The sequence below is a fragment of the Procambarus clarkii genome, chromosome 7, assembly GCF_040958095.1.
Source record: "Procambarus clarkii isolate CNS0578487 chromosome 7, FALCON_Pclarkii_2.0, whole genome shotgun sequence".
In the NCBI taxonomy this organism is placed as follows: domain Eukaryota; kingdom Metazoa; phylum Arthropoda; class Malacostraca; order Decapoda; family Cambaridae; genus Procambarus; species Procambarus clarkii.
The window spans coordinates 35,149,927-35,156,426 of NC_091156.1; positions in this window are offsets into that span (position 1 = coordinate 35,149,927).

The following is a 6,500-nucleotide window of genomic DNA, read 5'->3' on the forward strand; positions in this document are numbered from 1 at the left end:
GCTGGTAGAGCAATTTGGGAGGCTGTGCGGACACCAAGGCCGCCGAGTCTTACAGGAAGGGTTGCTTGCTCCCACTGAGAGTCGTCCAATGGCAGGTTCAGGACTTTCACCAGCATGGACCTCAGAAGGGTGTCATACACATTTAACTTAGGGCTGCTGTAGGATGGAGAACATCTCAGAAAGTAGGTCAACTTAGGGAGAGACAGGCATCTTGTAAGGAGAAAGAGAGCATCATGGGCATCAATCTTGTCAATCCTGTCCTGCATTCTCTTTAGGTCAGTGATTTTTGCAGCCAGGACCTCCTCGATTGCTCGTGGGCCAATGGGGGCACCCAGGAGAGTGCAGTCCGGTGGTTCGACAACGAGAATGTCTGGAAGAGCATTTTGTATTTGCCCAGTGATGTCTGGGTTGCGGGAGATTATTTCACATTTGGATATATATATATATATATTATATATATATATATATATATATATATATATATATATATATATATATATATATATATATATATATAAAGGGGGTACCACCACTGGTGCAATTATAGGGACCCACAGCCTCAGAGAAGGGAACACAGAGCATTTAGGGAAAAACTTGCCATTTAACTCTGAATACGAAAGAGTGTTCGCTTCTCCTACCACTCCCCTTTTTTTTATTATGGTGTACACTTTATTATGCAAGGTTATACAGTTACATATCTGTTTTTATACAAAAAATGAACATTAAGAGGACACAAGAAAAAGTTCGCCTCCTAGAGGCTGAAGATTTCCTCGAACTCCTCCGATGCCGGGCAGGAACCGAGGATGCAGCGGGCATTCCCCCTCTGGATCGCGACACTGAGGCTCTGAAAGAGAAAACTTGCCACTCTAGGGTCTCTTGTGGTGTCAATAAGCTTGGAACCAAGATCCTTAAGAAACCTTCTTGCAATCTCACCACATGGGCCTAGGGTCTCAGACCTTATTGGAACGAAGTTGTACCGTTGATCTAATTGCCTGTACTTGACTGACTTTTGTTTTTCTCTGTGTGTCGCTGCGGCTCCTGCTGTGCCGGCAGAGAGGGTGATGTATGTCTTTGCCAGGGTGGATACGCAAGTATAGTCCCATGCCAACTGCCCGCCACCCTTCCACGGACGCAGTGTGATTCCATCTGTTCGGCCGGAAAAGCTAACAGAGTCACGGTTCAGTAGGTTGCGGGGCTCTCTCTCCGCTGGACACTGAACAGAGGCAAGGCTTCTTTTAATGATGTCGGTGACTTCGTCGTGTCTAGTGTGCCAACCACCCGATTTTTCACAGTGCAGGCCATGCAATCCATATTCGTCAGCATCTGCCTTGCCGCAATTACACCTGTGAACAGTGTGGATAGGGGCAGCAAGGCGGAGAGCGACTGCAATACGGGGCTCTGCGGATCAAGACGTGTGCCTGTCGCAGACATGGGGACTGCCAGAAAGAAGTCCCCTGCATGGGGAGCCTGCACAGCTGTGAGGCGTGCACGATCACTGGGGGTTGTTGCTGCCTCCAGCAAAGCTGTGGCTTCTATGTCTACAATGGGGCTGTCCCAACTGGATTCTTTCTTGGCTTTCGGCATGGCTGGTCTGAGTGCTGGGTCTGTCATGGCACCCCATTTCGTGTCGCATTCCGTGTAGTGGGGGTCCTGTATCCCCGCTACATCACTCAGGGTGTCAGGTAGAATTTCCTTAACCTGGTCACCTGATGCTGAGGAGGAAGACAAGAAGGCTGGGACAGCAATTTGGGTGGCGGTGCGGACACCCAAGCCACCGAGCCTGACAGGAAGAGTGGCTTGTTTCCACTGGCATTCGTTGAGGGAAAGGTTAACAACTTTTTCCAGCATGGTCTTCAGTAAGAGGTCATACTTTTCAAGCTTTCGGTTGTCGTAAGATGGGGCGCACCTCAGAAAGTATGTTAGCCTCGGAAGGGATAGGCATTTGGTGAGGAGATAAAAAGCCTTGTGGGCATCGATGTCACCTATTCTGTCTTCCATCCTCCTAAGGTCTGCGATTTTCTTGTCGAGGATCCCTTCAATGGCGTTAGACCCGAGGGGGGCTCCAAGGAGGGTGCTGTTCTCGGCCCTAATGACATGGGCTCCAGGCAAGGCAGACCTTATTCTAGCTACGATGTCTGGGTTGGAGGAGACTACTTCACACTTGGAAGAGTTCAGGACGAGACCCAGGCTTACTTCTTGCTCCCTTATTTTCCCGATATCTGACAAGAGGTGGTCTATGGTGCCAGCTATAGTGCCATCATCCAAAAACCAGATGTTGAACTCGCTGGACAAACTTTCGGTGATTTCTTTTAAGACTAAGCAGAAAAGAAGAGGAGCAAGAGGATCACCTTGCTGAACACCTTCACATGATCTGATTTCATGTTCACCAAAAAGCTGTTTTGACTCACCACTGTAGCACGATAGTATGAACGGGTAGAGGGGCCGGAAATGGCGATGTACGGCCCCCCTCTCTCTCTCTCTCTCTCTCTCTCTCTCTCTCTCTCTCTCTCTCTCTCTCTCTCTCTCTCTCTCTCTCTCTCTCTCTCTCTCTCTCTCTCTCTCTCTCTCTCTCTCTCTCTCTCTCTCTCTCTCTGTCTCTCTCTCTGTCTCTCTCTCTCTCTCTCTCTCTCTCTCTCTCTCTCTCTCTCTCTCTCTCTCTCTCTCTCTCTCTCTCTCTCTCTCTCTCTCTCTGTCTGTCTCTCTCTCTCTCTCTCTCTCTCTCTCTCTCTCTCTCTCTCTCTCTCTCTCTCTCTCTCTCTCTCTCTCTCTCTCTCTCTCTCTCTCTCTCTCTCTCATAGAACATATCTTTGCAAAAGGTAATATCTTCGCCTGGAAATACTATTCTTTTCAAGTTCAATAAATTCTTCCGTTATATCTGCACAATTCATGCCTTTGTTTGAGGTGGTAAACTCAGACCATATCCCAACACGACGGTAGTCTCATTATCTAGTTGTTTGTCACACAAATTAATTACAAAAAGCTGGTTCGAAACGTATATTCCAGTTACGCACTTCAATATTCAATATGTCAGAATGTATTATAAGCACAAAGTGAGGAAGCCCGTCATAGAGATGAACCGATAGTTTTAAGACATTATTAGAAAATAAGGAACAGGGGTAACATTTGTTCGCAATGATACTTCTTAAGAAACACTGGCCAAATTTTTAGCACAATTAATTTAACCAATTAGGAGCGGAAATTCATCACATCCTCCTGTTTAGACAGTACTGCTTGTATAACTATGTGGACCATCATACATATACTGACGTAATAGACAGAAAGTACAATTTGTTTCAATTGAATTTGGACAAACCAGTTTAGGTTTTGTGTTTATGTTGCTAATAAAAATCTAACCTAACCATCCAAGGCCTAATGCACGTTATCTGAGGCCTAATATTATACATGTGTGAGTGTGTGTGTGCTACATTAGTCCTAGGAATATTTAAGCTTGATTTTTAGCTTTTTTTCTGGACTTTACAATGTTAATAGTGCAAATTCTTCTAATTTGCCATTACAAATCTAATTGTCCATTACGTCAATACATGTACGATGTTCTGATGTTGATGATGTTCTGATGATGATGATGTTCTGATGTTGTTGATGATGTTCAATACATGCACAGTTACAAAACGTTTAACAGTTACAGTTACTAACCACCGGATAGTACTAAACAGTACAATCTACCCAGGAGGATGGGTTGCTATAACATTGTTACTGTTCATTATTCATAACAGGCCAATCTTACCAGGCTGCCTGGGGCTTCATCCACTGGCCACCAACTGCTGCTTTAATGGGCCGATCCTCACACGATCGCCTGGGGGTCTAAGCCTTAGCCCCTAATTGCTGTGGGATTTGCTCGCTGGTCGCTAGAGAGGCTGGACGTCCCTTTGTGTCGTCTCCCAGTTGCCGGCTCGTGCAAGGAAGATGGGGTTGGGGGTCTCTGCTGTGACACGTGTGGTGCCCTGCTTGAGTGGGGTATGGTTTTGAGTTAGGATCGGGTCTTCCTTGCCTCTCATGAAGAGAACCATATCAGGTGAGTTGGAGTTTTCCTTGCCCGTGGATCACACCTTAGATGGAATTATCTTGGAGGACGTACTTCAGGTCAAGTTGTCGCTCTGATGGGCGTTCAGCTGCTTCAGGATCGTCGGGCGGTGGTCTAGTTTAAACTTGCAGATGGATTTCAAGAGTTTCTCCGTAAATATGTGAGGGACGCTCCTTACCTCTGCCTGCTGGAGCTAGCACCGTTCTGGTGGTGGACCTGAGTTTGGCTTTTACCTATACCCGTCCTCGACTCAAGTCCATTCCATCCAGTGGTCGACCCCACAGACGCATTTATAAATGTTTACATGCTGCACACTCAAAACGCGAATTTTCTCAAATATAAATTATTATTATAATATATAAGCATATTGTGTATATAAGCATTGGTTAGGTTAGGTTAGGTGTTTAGATTTTGTTGGTGATTATTTGCATTTGCAGTACGTGGGTGAAGCATTTACAGCGTTGTGGTTCGAACAAAATTCGTCAGTGAAGCGCTTGTTTTTTTTTTTTTCTTTTTTGAGATATATACAAGAGTTGTTACTTTCTTGTACAGCCACTAGTACACATAGCGCTTCGGGCAGGTCCCTGGAATACAATCCTCGCCGCGAAGAATCGTTGTTGAATCCTTCCTTGTTTCGGAAGTATTCGAACGAAATCAGTTGTGAGTCGTGTGTAAACCATTTTTCATTCATAAACAGGGGGTTTGGCGGATGCATGGAATAACTTTTGGGTCTTTGTTTGGAGAACGGGCTGCATACCTATGTGGCAGTGCAGGGCACACTGAATTACAGGGGCACGTAACTGGGTTGTTTCGCCGGTTTGGGAAGGTGCACAATATCCAGTGGAATAAGATCTATGCCGGCTACTATACAGAGATGTTTGATGGTACCAGGATTCTCACGATGTCCCTGCCCCATAGAGTCTCGTCTTTCCTGTCGTTGATGGGACTTAGTTTTCATGGCATGTATACAGGACAGTCCCGTATGTGCTCACGTTGTGGCCACCAGGGGCATCTAGCGGCTTTGTGCGACGTGGCCTTCTATGATTGTGTAAATTATCTCAGGGAGGATAATTTTCCACCCCTTCACACCCCACGACGTGCAGGTGGAGGGGTAGTTGGGAATGTTCTGTTGTCTCCCAGAGTCCTTGATGTAGGGTCGGATGTGTGGAGGTCCCGGCTGGGAGTGAGGCCATAGTGGTGCGCTCTGGTTTGCCGGAGAGTGAAGTCCCGCCGATGTGTGAGGATGCTTCGGTTCCTAGGCTTTGTGTGGTGACAGATGTGCCCATGGAGGCACACGTTGTGCTGTCTGTTGAGGTGGTGGATCCGGATCCCGGATGCCGTCCCCATCGGCATTGGTCTGCGTTCCTGGTGCGCATGCGCCACCTGTGGAGCTAAAAGGTGAGTGTTTCCCCTTGGCTCCAGTGCTGGTCCTAGATGTCTCTCAGGTTGGGGGTGGATGGCCCTCTCGTAGACTCCAGGACAAGTTATGTAAGATTGCACTAGATCCTCGGCAGGAAAGACGCTGCGACGTCGTGATCCCCTGGTGGTGAAAATGCTATGGAGACTTTTGGAAGACTTGGGTAGGGTGGTTGTGGAGGTGGAGGAGCGAGGTGAAGTGGCTCCGTTGCTGGTGCCTGCCGATGGCCCCCCTCCCTTGTACCAGTGAGCAGAGGTGGGGGTTGTTGACCCTGGTGCTGGTGGTCGGCCACAGAACAATTTCGTTTTATTGCAGAAGAAGGGTTATGTGGCGTCTCCTCTTGCACCTTTCGCTTTTTCATGTCTCTTGTCCCCAGAAAAGTGCCTGGGCCGAGACTAAGGTCGGCGTTTGGTAATTGGCTCCCCGATACCAGGTGATTTCCCAGTGGTAGGCATTAACTGGGGTTGTGTCCCCGCCCACATAGGGCGTGTGTTTTTTCTCCGCATATTGGTGGTGGTAACAGTCCTGGTGTATTTGGTGGTCTTTATGTGTGGTTCAGTGGAACTGTATTAGTGTTGGGTGTAGTCGTGTTTACTTAACTGTTTATGTTTTGTGTGTTGGTGTTTCTTTTTGTGTCTGTGCATGTTCTGTTCCCATGTATTGGTGGTGGTAATGGCCCGGTGTGTTTGATGGTCTTTGGGTGTGGTTCAGAAGCACTGAGTTGTGTGTAGTCCCGTTCCCATATATGTTTTTTTTTTGTGCCTTTGTGTCCTTTGCGTCCGTTCGTTTGGGTTTCATCGGGTGTAGTTTGGTATCATGATTATGTTGTGTGTACTTTTGTCTTGTGCGTTATATTGTGTACCATTAGGCTGCTATAGTGTTCTTTTCTTATATTTGTATGTATAATTGTTAAGAAAAATGGCTGCTACACTATATTGGCCGGTTCCTGAAAGTGCCCGGACTCCAACCTCTGGCCCTAACCGCTGCTGCACAAATTATATAGTTTATCAATGTTAGGCTAACCTCTTCTTGCCGGGACTT